Source organism: Lycium ferocissimum, chromosome 12, assembly GCF_029784015.1.
Source record: "Lycium ferocissimum isolate CSIRO_LF1 chromosome 12, AGI_CSIRO_Lferr_CH_V1, whole genome shotgun sequence".
NCBI classification, from domain to species: Eukaryota; Viridiplantae; Streptophyta; class Magnoliopsida; order Solanales; family Solanaceae; genus Lycium; species Lycium ferocissimum.
In genome coordinates, this window is record NC_081353.1 from 46206315 (window position 1) to 46221768 (window position 15454).

The window sequence follows — 15454 nt, forward strand, 5'->3', positions numbered from 1 at the left end:
TACAAGGAAAAGGTATATGACTTATACTCAGCCAAGGTAAGCAACTACATAATTGAATCATGACAATGCTTTATGCTTAGATAACCTTACATAGAATGTATGTATTATGCAGGAAGACATGTTCTATGACTCTAATGGACATATCATGTGTAAGACATAAGCAGATGGAATTAGATTTCCCTAGTTGAGGCAATTACTTACAGGATAAACAACACACAAAACAAATAATTGATCTCCAACTACTGTGACACCAATAGAAGCAGAGCACGGACAAATCTACCAACTGATTCCATTATGACAACAGACATGGATCAAATAACAATATGAATCTTATGGAAGGTACAAATGTAGAATGGGTAAAGAAAAGGGTGTAAGAAGAATAAAGCATACTCCTTATCAATGTTCTCAAAGAAAAAGACAAGTATTATATGATCTTTCAAAAATACAATGGTTTAAGGTTCAGAGTTTTAAATCCCTTTTAGACCTTCCCCTCTAGTCCTATTCCATTACAGAAAACAGATTAATCCCATAAGAAAATGTGCATGATTTAGCTCATTATTCACAAGTAGTGGCCTGCTCTTAACTCTCTCACCTTCTACCTAAACAGTATTCACAGTTCACCTGGGATCATTTCAAAGCTCACTTCTGTTACTATTATGCCCTTGGCTGATGCTTAATATTGTTATAAGGATCAATGAATTATTCAAACAAGGCCAGACTCACTCATTATCCTTTAATCGGGTTTAGGCTAGTAGGATTAGGGACACATCTTAAAGGTTCAAGACATGGTACATTATTTAGCTTACAATAAATAAAAAAAACTAAATGCATTCTTATGTCATCATACTACTAAATTAAACTAATGTTAAGCTAATCCTCTTTTCCTTTCTTTAGTGTTCTAGTGTTTTAAGAAACCAATTTAAGCACAGACAACACTAAACTAATGCATACACACCCTATGTGAGTCCTGGTCATGAATTAAGCCTAAGATATTAGGGGGTCCTCACAACTTAATAAACTATTCAAATAAAACATTTGGCTCATTTTCAGTAACCAATAATCATACACCTACTTGAAGTCCTTCTCACTTTTCAGTTTTAATCAATGCCTAGAATCCTCAAGCTAATGTGTATCACCTAGTTCAGTCAACTAATCCCTAAGGTACACTTAAGTAAGTCAGTAGGTTTATTTGGATCCAAACATCAAGTATCATAACCAAGTTTAGTGATCTAAGTGAACAACCATTAATGCAAAGGGAAGTTCATTTTAAACACCATTTGACTCAATGATGGGGAAAGGCAACCAAGTGTATAAATATGGTAAGTTGCACCCCATAGACTTGTGGGATATGTCATGACAATCTTTGATTTGGGAAGAAAGATAATATGAACCAATTAGGACTTTTCGTTTCTCAATCTTCTCTTAAGATGTCTTAAAAAAAGACTTCCCTATTGTCAAGTGGTCTACACTTACATATCTACACTCATGTTCCTCTCCTCTCATCCTTGAACCAACTTAAACATGCTAAGGGGTTGGACAGCTCGTCATTGTAAAGCCAAATTATCTTAAAATTTTACCCACAAACCTATTTTAAACTCTCTTTATCCAAACAGGACTTAGAAGATCCTATATGTTTAATCTCATTTTAGGCCTAAGCAAACAGTGTTATCAACGGTCATTTCTAGACACTGTTCCTTATCAATGTACAAAACCAAGTTTCATATTTTAAAAGACAAACCTCAACCTCTTAACTATTCAAGACCTAGCAAAGTATAACTAAACCTGCTTTACTTCACCATCTTCACACTGCTTTAAATTATTAAATTAGACACTTAAGGTCACCTATTAAACCAGAGTCAGTCCATGAAGAAACATTAAAGTTGATTCAAGAACTTATAAAACACCAGCTTACTTTCATTACATAAGTTGCTCCACTAATTAAACAGGACACATAATGGGGTTGGGGAAAAGGAACAAAGAGATTAAAGACAACAGAAACAAATTTTTCAGATACTTGACAACTATTTCTCTCCCATTTTTACATCTTTCAATCCTTAAGGCAGCCACTAATCAGGGTAAGACCTAACAACCACCTTGCTAGTTAGCAAAACCAATCAAATTCATTTCAATCAACTTCAAGTTAGACCTAATCCTAAAAGGTTTACCCCTTCTTTTCCAGTTCTAACAAACTCTTCATAGATTAAAGATATGGTCTAGTTTCAAGAAATAGGACTTGTAATGTGAGCCACATCAATAGGTTTGTAAATACCATATGTTTAAGCCAAACAAATTTAGACAGGGGATTGAAACACTCAAAAAAACCAAACCACGTCCACATTCAGGTCTCTAATCACATTGGTTTTAAGATTACTAAAAGATCTAGGTAGTCTAAAACATATTCCAATTTAAACTAGGTGGAGCCATGATCACGTAAGCTTGAACTGCTAGTCAACCAACCAGTTGAGTCATTATTAACCAAAAGCCAAACTGAATCAAAATCCATTTCCAATTGCAAACTAGTTGAGAAAAACTATTAGTTAGTCTTGGTGTTATCTTACTCTATGTGAATGAGATCATTTAGGATGAAAAAACAACTTCAAGATACATCAACCACATTATTTCATATCTTAAGTTGAAGCATGAAGATCATCTAAGTAAAACAACCTACAGTGAAGACTAATCAACCCATATTAAGCAGGTTTTCAACACTGATACTCAAGCTGGTTACACCATCTGCTTAAGTAAGTCATAAAATAAGCATATAACTAAACAGGACAGCATTTAACAACATAAATTAGTATTAGCAAGTACTTAGACTAAGCAAGACCCAAACAAACTAGCTCGTTTAACATCTTTATACTAAGTAAAATCTAAATGAGGGAAAACAAAATGATAAAGAATTATGTTTTATATGCGCAGCCGAGAAAAGAATGGACCTTAGAGCCTAGTGCTTCCAATTTCAAAACTCAGCCACACAAAACACAAAACAACAAAAGAAAATAATTTTTAGAACTTAGGGAAACTCTAACTTTTAAGGTCAAAGTGTAAAATTTTTATACTGAGAAGCTTAAACTCAAAATTCTAGCCTTTTGAAGTTCTCCAAACTTGTGAAATAGTGAGGGTTGGTGTAATGACCTGTTTGGTCATTATAGTTCTTTCGGCATTTTCACCCGTTCTCGAGCATTGATTAGCTCGTTTTTGACTCGAGCGGACCGCTGATATGCTTCCCGGGGTGCCTAGACCGAATTCGGACATCTTTGGTGAAAATATAGGCTTAAAGTGAAAAATGGTTAACCCAAAGTTGACTTTTGGGCAAACAGACCTTTTTCAGAATTTCATCAATTTCGAAAGGTCTGAATGGTTGTTTAGAACCTGTATGGGTATTTGGCTTGGTTCCTAATACACTCGGATGCATTTCGAAACTTAGGATGGGAAATTGGAATTAAGGCATCGGGGGTTGACTCGGTCAATGAGGCCTCCGTTGGAAATTTCGAGACCACAAGCGCCTTCGCAGAGTAATTCTGTATGGGTCTGTGTGTTTGGTTTGTGAGCAAATGGCCTCAAGAATAACCCGGGATTTCGATTGAAGACTTAGAAAAATAGGGAAATTCTGGTGTCTGGTGCCTGCTGTGGCGGCACTAGTGACACCCCAGCAGCACCGTTGTTGCGGTATGTTGACCGCTGGGGCAGCCACGTATATTTTGGCCATACCATTGTGATTGTCCACTAGCTGCTGTAGCGGCGCTGCTATATAGCGGAATCCCTACCGCTGAGGCGGTGACGGGCAGTGATTTTTCATTTAATTTGTCTTAAATAAGTCTTATACCCTCATTATTTCCCATCTCGGTTTTGGAGCTTGAGGAAACTGTTCTTGGAGCTAATTTGGAGAAATTCTTGGAGGTAAACCTTGCCTAATCCTTCCCCCTTCCTTAATCATAATCATCTTAGATTTTCCTCTTCCCATTAACAATCCCTTAGAGATGGAATTTGAGAGAGGGTTTTTGAAGAACATTTTCCTAGATTATTAACAATAAATTGATGATGGTTATGCTAAAACTTGAAGAATCTAAGCTTATTAATCACGTATCTTCCAATTTTAACGTTGAATTTCGCATTTGGAGACTTAGGGTTTATACCCAATTTGAGGATTTTTACTTGAAATCAGATTTAGGCAAATTCTTGAGTTAAATCAACAATTAGTGGTTGAGTTATGATCACCTAGGACTTAATTTGGTATTTTGCCCGTGAATTTCCCATTTTGCCTTTGTGGGCTCGTTTTTCCAATTTTTAGGGTTAGAATTGACCTAACTGAAATAATCGCAATATAGGTATCATTTTTCATGATTTCTAATATAGAATTCGATTATGCTTAGACTTCTTTGGTTCTGAGCTTCAGAGGAAGGGCAAGGCAAAAGAGTGACTTGTTAGTGTTACGGTTCGACAATCCAGGTAGGTTGTGGTTTACCTTTAATAAGACTTCGTATAGTGAATCACATATTTAGATTATAAGGTCGGAGACAGCATGTGAACCTTCGGGTATGAAGCTGGGATAGATATTGCCTTAGGTTTGGCCCTGATGTGTGTTGAGACTAGCCACCCCGTTATGTGTGCTTGATTGTTCAATTGTGTTGGCTTGATGCCATGTGTAGTTGGTAATTATCAACTTCTGTCTTGTCGTCTTGATTTGGATAGAATTGACATACCCGTGGTTGGTACTTTTACTTGGATATATTGTTGGCGTACCTACTATTGGTACTTGACTTATTGATATATGTTGGCATACCCACTGTTGGTATTGTGATGTGATACTTGTTGGCGTGCCTCATTGTGGTACTTATGATATTGAACTTGATCGATTAACATATGCATTACACGCATTCTCTCATATTCATGCATGGCCGATACCCGGTGATGATTCGATATCGTTGATTGAGCGAAACTAATATTTGATGAACTCTTTTACTTGAGTGATTATGAGAAGGCCAATGTCCGAGGTTCAATTCCGGAATCGTTGATTGTGTGAAACTGATATTTGACAGACTCTTTTACTTGAATGACTGTGAGATGGACGATGGCTGATGAGTTATTCCGGCATCATTATTGCATGGCTGATTCTGATGTTATTCCAGAATCGTTGTTAGTACATGGAATCCACGGGTCCCCCAGGGTGGTGCCGATGAGACTCCCCCTGTGAGCAATTAGCCAGGTCTCGTCTGTCTATTGGGCAAAGATTTGGGACAGGTGGCACTTAGACTTCACGAGTCATGCTGGGTTGTGCTATCGAGACGTCGATATTTTCGTCTGGAGTACATGTGTACACCTCATTTGCATGGCATGGCATCGCATTCATACCATTATTGCACTGCATTGCATTATGACTTGATTGAGATGTTGTGATGATTGGATTGTGATGATTCTATTATGATGATGGATCGTGATGATTCTATTGTGGTGATTGGATTGGATCGGGTACATTCGAACTTGACAGATTTGGGTTTAGATGCTTTCGTAGGCGATGATGGATATCTGCTTGTGATTCTATTGACTTATACTTGCTAGATTCCTTGTTTATCTGCTTTATCTTCTGAATTATGTTAACTATACCTAGTTGGCCGATGATGCCTACCAGTACTGTTGATTGTACTGACCTGCACTTGCTGCATTCTTTTATGAATGCAGAGTACCAAGTCGGATCTACTTCTCTGACCCGTGGCTAATCGACTCTTCAACTTCCACTCGAGTTTTCCAGGGTGAGCATGGCGCCCGCTGAAGCTTGAAGACTCTTCTATTACTTATGTCTTGCTTTCTATTCTGAGACATGATTTGAAACTACTTATGTATTATTATTCAGACTTTTAGTCTTGGATTTAGATGTTGTTAGATGACCAGACCAGATACTGGGGTGGATTTCATTTACTTCCGCATTTGTTGATATTATATTATATTATATTATATTATATTATATTATATTATATTATATTATATTATATTATATAATATTATATTATATTTGTGAGACTTACGTTATTTTACTTTCTTCTCGCTTTTCTATTAATTGCAAATGTTGAGTTAAGGGTTCGCCTACCGAAGTGGGAAAGTTAGGTGCCCACACGACTCAGTGAAAATGGGTCGTGACAGTTGGGGTTCTATTTATAGAACCCCAAAATGCACTCAAAGGCTAAAACTACCGATGTGGTACAAAACACTATTTTTCATAACCAAACCTTCAATACACGAAATCAACGAACAATATCTAAAGACAACAAACGTATATGGTCAAATCTGACCCATTTTAGGCCGATCTGAACCAAACCCTTACGAACCAATAAGAATCAAGTTCGTACAGTCACAAATAAACAACAAAAATGTAAAAATCGTGTTTTGATTCAGAAAACAAAAGGGAAAAATAAAATACAAGGTGATTACCGCTATGTTTGGATGAACTTGAGTGAAGAATGAAGCTAAACATTAATCGTTTCATGCAAATGACTCTGCAAAAGCAGCGTATCCTTTGCCCTTTCTGTGATTTTACAATTTTTAGCGAGACAGAAAGGGAAAGTGTAGGCGGCGGCTTAGGGTTTGCGAGGAAAGGGAAAGAGAGAGGATAGGGGTCGTTTGGCGTGAAATGAAATGTAAAAGGCGTATATCCCCTTATCAGATACGGGACTGAGTCGGGTCGTGTCCATTTGGGCTGGACTCAGTCCAATGTAAAAGGAATGAACATGAAGCCTTTTTGCGCTTATACTATACATATATATTCGCGTATATACATTCATAAAGGGTAAACTGGGTAAATTAAATAAATGAAAAAATATTGAAATATCGATTATTGACCATATTATACTAATTAAGACATAATTAGCTTTTGAATTAATTTAAATATACGACTAATTGTGTAAGTAGGCTCAATTTGCAAATATAGCCGTAATTGGTTTCAATCTTAATTGATTGCTGCAATTATGGCCATTTTTTAGCTTAATTAGTCAATTAAAGTTCAATTACATTAATTAGCTTAATTAATTTGAGCCAAATGAATTTGGGTCATTTCAATTAAGGCCATAAAAAGGCTAATTTTGCAAAATTGACCCCAATTGCTTTAATCATGAATTGATTAATTCAAATGTGGTCATAACTAAAAAAAATTAAACAATTAAAAATCAATTTGCAATAGTGCCCCTCTGATTGACTAATTATACTAATTACATACTAGAAACAATCATGATTAATTTAACAAATTATGCCAATGCACAAAATTAAGGATTAAGAGATAAAATGGTCTATTCTTTTAATTACTCAAACTCCTTGGATTAAAGGGAATAATGTATCTGCTAATTTAATTTTTGACAGTTTAAACAATTAAATAAATGATTATTTTAAAATTGCTTTTCTTTGAATTAAGTCTAACAAATATTTCATAAATGTCATAAAATGTATCAATTAGTTCCTAAATGATTTATAATATCACATCAATTATTTTATCAATTTAAAGGAGTAAAAACATTGACCTAAGAAATTTTATAAAAATCATTTTGACCTCTAAAAATGCATGATTCATTTTGTGTGTCAAACAAGGACTTTGAATAATTAAAATAAATTATGGCAGGTCAAAAATTAGGTGTCAATGACTGCCTCTTCAGTGTTCGGGGATGGCGGGAACATTCCTGAGCAACAAAATTTGACTAACCCTAATTTTTGACTGACTCGACTCATCTTACCCTTCAATTTCATGCAATTTTTACATACGTGGCCGGACCCTGGCTCTTGGGTTTCATACATATCTCGGGCTAAATGAGAATTCAAATTGCTTGTAGTTCGACTCAACTAAGGACTTTTAAGTGATTCAGCAAGAAAGTCTCGACGTAGTGACCGGGGTTTCTCTGGACAACTATTGGAATGTGACCGACTCTCTGGTCTTGAGCTCGCCTACATATCCCTGGTCTTTGGAAATCGGGTCACATGTAGTTTGACTCACTGGGAAAAAGTATATCCCTTATGTGGGAATACCTTTGGGTTTCCCGGTATGTATCCAACCGGTCGCGAGAAAAAGTTTGTGGTTGAGTTTGAGATCGGATGGCTTCCAAGTCCTGGCCGAGAGCTTGACTCTCATGGGAACCTTATCTTGACAAGCTGCGTAAGAAAAAGTTTCATGTTTGCTCTGCAATTTGTCTAGATCTGGTTCAGCAAGCCGATTCCTTTATGGCAGCTGTGTGCCTGTTTCCTGGACTTGACAATATTGCAGTTTTTTTTTTTTTTTTGTGGAATTTTAGATGAATGGCCTCTCGGCTATTTACATAAATAACCCCCTCGACAGTTTATATGAATGGCCCTCTCGACAGTTTGTATGAATGGCCCTCTTGGCAGCTTGATATGAATAGCCGTTTTGGCTATTTGAATGAATGACCCTCTCGGCTATTTGTATGAATGGCCCTCTCGGCAATTTGATATGAATGGCCCTTTCGGCAGTTTGATATGAATGGCCCTTTTGGCCCTCTCTGCTAATTGTATGAATGGCCCTCTCGGCAATTTAATATGAATGGCCCTCTCGGCAGTTTGAATGAATGGCCCTCTCGACAATTTGTATGAATGGGCCTTTTGGCTATTTGAATGAATGGCCCTCTCGGCTATTTGTATGAATGACCCTCTAGGCATTTTGATATGAATGGCCCTCTAGACAATTTGTATGAATGGCCCTCTCGACGGTTTAAATGAATGGCCCTCTCGGCATGCAGATGACAGATATGGCCTTTATGGCTGGATGATCTTTCTTTCGTCCATTGTATTGGTTGTTGACCCTTAGGGTCGGATATGCCCTTTCATCCTTGTCATGACCCTTTTGGTCGTATGTATCTTTGTGCTCATTCATTGTGACCCTCTTGGTCTGATATATCTTTGTCATTCGCTCTTTGTGAGACCCTTTTGGTCAGATTTGTCTTTATGCTCATTTATTCTTTGCTTGACCCTTTTGGTCCTATGTATCTTTATGCTCATTCATTCATATTCAATGAAACTTTTTATCTTTTTGGATTTGTGCTTTTGGTTGATCTGGGTGAATGAATGCTAATTTGTTCTTCAAAGATTTTTGTTTTCTATGTTCTGGTTGTAGTTGATTAACTTTCAATTCAGTTTATTGTGATTCTTTTTTTTTTTTTTTTTTTTTTTTTAATAACTATGCTATTCTTTTGTTTATTACTTTTTCTTGATTGAATATACTCTATGTTAATTTTCATACCTCAGAAATAACTTCTTTTTTTGGATCTTTTGTGTTAAAGTAGATCCACTGAGCGCATTTTTCTCTGTCATATGTTTGGATCTTGTTTTAAAATAAAACTTTGGGGTGTGATCTTCTTTGGTTTTCACCAGATTGTTCTTTCCGCTGCATGTATTGGCTATTTCTTGAGATTAAACAGTGGAAGTAAATACTTTTGCTCTAATTCTGTATTCCATATCTCAGTGTTGTTTGCATGCTGGAATGAGCTTTGTGGTGAGTAAATTTCTACATTTTCTATTTTTAAATTTTGAGTATCGTTGCAAAATTCTTCTTACGACCTTCTTGTGGCAGATAATAGTACATAGAAGTAGAGGCAACGTAACTAGACCGGTGATAAAGGATTGGTCGGCAGTTTGCAGTTGATAAAGATGAACTTTTAGCATTTCACATGTTGTATTATCACCTCATAATGCACCAAAAGTGACAATTTACAAAAGCCAGACTTTGTTGTCTTGGTAAATTACAGTTAGCTCTTACAATGCCAAAGGTGATAAACTTCTTAGATGTACATAAGGCTAATTCACCAATCTTTCATGTAATCACTGAAAGAAGTTAAGCTTATGCATCTTGACTAAAGCTTTTTATGATGATATAATATGATAAGAAATGCTTGCATCATTTGTGAAATTGAGTAAATTACTTTATTTTTGATTAACCCAAATTTATGAGTGGAAGTTATCTCTAAAACTAGCTCTTCTCGACAAAGAGATGGAAAAAAAATATTGACTAGCTTTTCTTGATAAGTAGTTTCATTAGGGTAGACTCAGGATCAAGCCAATCTCAATTAAGAAAAAGTTGTATTAAATAAGGACGGATACTCTTTGACCGCCTTTTTTATGATCTTATCAGAAGTTCCATTTGATATTTTATCTAGTTTTCCATCACAAATTTTCTTTTCTGCTGAAGTTTGTTGTTCAGCATTTCAACACCATAAATTTCTGGTAATAGCATTGTTTTCTATGTTCCATTTTGAGAAATGACAGCATTATGTATACGGAAATGTCCTAAGTTTTCTTGTGATTATCGTTTAAAATACATCATTGACATTCAAGTTAACATTTGTGACGTATGAGTTAACATTGCTGTTTATTTATTTAATACATTTCCTTTCAGTAGCAAAAATCGAAAAACAATTAAACACTGCTGCTCCTTCTATATATACAATTTCAGTAGAGGTGCAGTTGGATTCTGTCAGTTAACTAGATATTCACCTTGTCTCATCATTTTTGCACCAATTCCAGTTCTCACACACCTTAATTTGTAACTCATCTTTACTGCACCAAATAAAAAAGACTGCGTCATCTACTTTACCAATTATTGTTCTTTAATAGATTGTAAATGCAATGTATTTTAATATTTTAATACGTGACATTACCGAATATGGATCCATTTAGTTGGAATATGTGGTTGCACAATTTTGAATACAGGCGCAGGTTTCCGAAGTTGAAAGTTGCTCAAGCGGGGAAAAGGTTACTCTGCTTTGACTATAATAGGTAAATTTCTCATTGATCTAAAATCTAAATGAAGCTTCCCAATTGCTTTTGATTTTTATTTAAAGTTTATCAGGATACTTCTACACTTTGTTGAACCATCTCAAATTTCTCTTCTTCTCTTTCTGCTATTGGAGAAAGATGCAATTTTCTATGAGGACTTTGCTATAATTCGAGAATTTTTCCTGCTACTAAAATTGAAATGAATAAAGAATCAACATCAAAAGAGTGCAGAAATTACTGACAGAAATAAGTTTTAAGTTCTAACAAGTAATATCAATGTAAAATTGTTGTCAATGTTTCTAACACAGTTATGGTTGAATAAGTTTTATGTATATTGTGAGCTTTAAATATCCCATATATTCATATGAACTAGGGTCGATTTTCTCCAGGCTGGAATCTGGTAAATTATAATACTCGCATTGTTATAACGTTTGTGATTTTGTTTCTTCGTGCTACCAATGGATCTCTAGAAAGTGGAATAATCGGCATGTCAAGCTATATCCATGAGTGTACTATTTCATTGTCTAGAGTTTTGATTTAGTAAGTATTCCTTTTGGAATTGGCTGAATTAGAGAATTGATTCATGAAAGTTAATGTTATGTAATTAATGCTACTGGTACTGCTTTCTTATCTGGAATTGGAGCACTAATTTATGAACTCTATTTCTCATCAATTTTTGAAATACAATTGCTCCAACAAAGACTTGACTAATCACTTTATCCCTTACAAAGGGAATGTAACAACTAGCCTTTTCCCTTATTCTTTTGGAATAAAGTGAATATTGATTGTTACACTCTGGCAGATTTGATCGATTTAATTGAGTTGTGATAGAGATTAACTTTGATGATGAGGGTAAGAAGGTGAATCCCCAGTTGATAAAATTGAGCCTTGACTTGGTCACCATAATGAGGTAACTTTTGCCTTCTCTCTGGTGATGATATAGGATGGTGATACATTTTTTCCTTTTCTCGACAGATCTCATTGATATCCAGTCTTAATCCAACAGAGTAGAGGTCTTAAAAGAAAGGTACAAGCTAAAATCCTTAAGATTCAGAATAATGCAAATGAGTCCAGGAAAGCAAATCATGATCTTTCTCAGTGTAAGCTACTCTGTGTGTATGGAAGTGTTTGATAGAAGCTAAAAAGATCTTTCTGCACTCAAGAGGTTCAATTTGGAAGCACTGCATTTCAGTTGGACTCCTGCCCTATAGCACGAGCTAACTAAGAACAGTTTAACAACAAGAAAATGCTAAATAAATATTGCCTAATGAAAATCTTTGGCTGAAGGAGATATAATATGCCTTGATTGACATTAGATTAGCTAGAAAAAGACATGTCTGGCTTAATTAGTTCTCATGAATGTAGCTTGAGCCGATTCATACAAGTGTTAGTTGATGTTTGGAATCATCATGGTAAAAGGCCAAAGGAGATCATTATTCCACTTTATGCTAATTGCGTCAACGGCTATATATGCAACTCTATATTCTAAAATATGGATGAACAACCTTAGTATCTCAATGTATTCAAACATGCTATTATAGTAGTAGATCATCAATAAATCTATGGCAATGAACTAACAATTATGCTGAAGCTTTCTCATGTCTTAGATTATGGAGAAATATAATTAGGAAATAATTAAATGTTATTAGTGCTATTAAAAATATCGCATAGTGGTGGGATGAAGAACAATTTACATACACTTACAAAAAAATTATTTAAAATATATCTTAATATTCTCAATCATTCTTTGATTCAAAGCATCATACAAAAATTGAGACTCTTAGGATTTAGACACGGAATTAATTCTTTCCACTGTAATCTATTCTCATGAATACCTAAGTTTTTGAAGTGATATTATTTTAATTCTATTCGTGAAGTCATGCATACAATAGTGTAAAGAAAGGGCCGAACAGAGAGGATTTCACTGAACAATAACACTAGGTACACTTGCAAGAAAAGAACTAGATATACAAGGAAAAGAAGAGTTGCAATATTAGGAGGTGAGGAGATCTCTTTGGTCTACCAAGTCATCTGTCGAGTGGATATAAAAGGTGACTGGAAGAACATTTGTATATCATATCTTATCACTTTGAAACATAAACGGTTAATTGAGATTTTGGCATTTTTGCGGTATATTATGGCCTTTTGCTAAATATTATGTGGAGCCAAAAGTACAACAGAGAGTGGCACCATCCATGTATGATGAAGAACCAACAAACATGAAACACTAACTAAGAAATTTCGGGAGAGTACATTACACCAAAGGCTTTAATCAGTATGTTGTGTGTCCAAATACTTTCGAGGTACCTGTTCTGGTCAATTGGTTAGCATTTTAAGGAATTCTTGGCTCAACTTTCTTATGGTATACTTACTTTTCCTCAAATCTTTTATGTGCCTCCTCAGCTGTAGTATCTTGCCTTAAGTATTATAATTTGCTAGAGGTTTTATTCCAGCAGAGATAGTGATGTTAAACGGGTGTTTATTTTAGCTGGCATTACATTGTAGGAAAAGTGAAAAAAAGTTTTGCCTCTCATTACTTTTGGGATTTTTCTAATTTAGTAGAGTTCTAGCATCAAACTTTAACTGAAGTGATACTTCAAATTTGATTACACTTTCAACATTCTACTTCTAATTCCTGCATTTTTTTTTTTCAATGGAGACCCAGCTGAGATATGTGTTGCCAACAGCTGTTAAAGTCCAAATTTCACCCAATCGTAGCATAGCTCACGCATAAGTTGGACCACCTATATGAACATTGACAATCTCACTGTTTTTGTCTTTCTAGCATGATATTTCCTTTTCTCTGGGTAATGTTACCACACAATTAGAACCACCATGAAATTCCAATATTAGATCTCATATGTCCAGTGATGTTGGGGAAATACCCGTGCTCTGCACGGGCACGGGGATATACAAGAAAAACAACTGAAATGAAATCACGGATACAAGTAATAACTGTACACACAACATGATAACTGTAATGACTGCTAAGGAGCATAGGTTATCTGTTTGACCTGATCCTGATGGTGCATCAACCTCATGTCTTACCAAGTGGCGGAGCCACAGCCCGACAAGGGTGTCCAACCGAACATCCTTCGTCGAAAAATTATACCAATAGACATGTCAATTATTACGTATTACAGACATATATTACATATTGAACACCCTTAATATATAGATTATATGAACAACACTAAAAAAATTCCTAGCTCCGCCACTGGTCTTACCCATCTTCAATGCGTAGGTGCCTATCATTTCTGTCTTTGGCAGTACAGCGACCTTACGTCTTACCCAGAGTCCTCAGCACTGCATGACTAGCCTCTATCCGGCATTATCAATTCGTGATTTATGAAGTGATAATTAATGCTAATCAACTATATCACCTCATGCTCATACCGATAAGAAATGTCAAACAACGTAAAAACACATAAGTAAACTCGGCCTAACTAGATACTTCAAATTAACCCAACCTAGCTCATGCTTGCCCACTCACAAGAACTAGATGGTTTAAATACACATAAGCATCACATATAACATACTTTTTGAGAAAATCAAGCAAACTAAGAGTTAAAACCTCACTTACTAATTTTGTTAGCCGAAATCTTACTTGAAGTGCCAAAGTCTACCCAAACAAGCTCTAATGGTTTCAATCTATTCAAATTCATCAATAACGGGTCCAAATTAGTCTAGAAGAACCATTCTCATAATTTTAGGATGCCTTGGGGTCAAAATCAAATCTTGGTCAACTCATACCCAGCCCTCGAGTCAACGGTCCAAAATTTGAAATTTAATACATGGAAGCTTAGTAAAATAAGCTAAGGAATTCAATTCTATAATCAAAATATATATTTTTTTTTAAATATCAATTGCTAGTTCAAAAGTCCAAATTTCCTCTTTTATGGCTTGGGTCATGTCCTCTCAACTTATACTTTTAATTCTCATGTTTTCGCGTATAGAATTCAATGAAAATAATACAAAATCTATATATCGATGTAAAGAATTCATACCTTAAACTTAGGGCTAACCACCTTTTCATAATCCCAAATTGAGAGCTCCCTGCTCAAAAATCCCAAAATAGTTGTTGAAATGCTTAAGTAAGATTTATATACTGCTCACGCCTTCATCGCGATCACGATGTTCCTTGCGAGATCGTGGTCTTCAAGGTCGTGCTCCCTACCACACATTTGCATTGAGCGGTTGACTGAAGGTAACTCGGACCATTTCCCCTTTGAATTTGATATTTGGCACAAATATCTATATTTTATATCACTCTCCCTGTAATTCTTAGTAGTTTAGTTGCGCCTTTGATTCTAAATTGATATATCTGAGCTTATGTTGATGTTCAGGTACATTCGAAGAGATTGAAGGATTTTCGATCGATTCATCGAAGTTTTGGAAGCGTCGCACGAGAAGACGAGAAAATGGAAGTTTGGTAGAGGATCTGCGCCACCTTTGCTCAGCAAGGGTGGTGCGAGAGTGGCTATAGTTGCCATGGCCAAGCCACAACAAGGATGCCGCGAGGATAAGCAGTCCTCTGATTTTTTTGTGCTATTGCGTCACCTTTGCTCAGCAAGGGTGGCGCACGACGGCCCAGTTTTTCTACTTCGCTCGGGATTTGATTTTAAACGGCCTAGACATTACCCTAATCTATAAATAGGTTATTTGGATGGGAAAAAGACGTCTTGGACATAAT

The 15454-nt window shown here is 35.7% G+C and overlaps 1 long non-coding RNA gene across 1 annotated transcript; it reads left to right on the top strand.

The window, feature by feature from the left end:
* Positions 1-9883: 9883 nt before the first annotated feature.
* On the top strand, positions 9884-12740 carry LOC132041099 (uncharacterized). Its single transcript, XR_009410904.1, has 3 exons — positions 9884-10761; positions 11564-11671; positions 12639-12740. It is a non-coding gene; the product is annotated as an uncharacterized LOC132041099 (long non-coding RNA).
* Positions 12741-15454: the final 2714 nt, after the last annotated feature.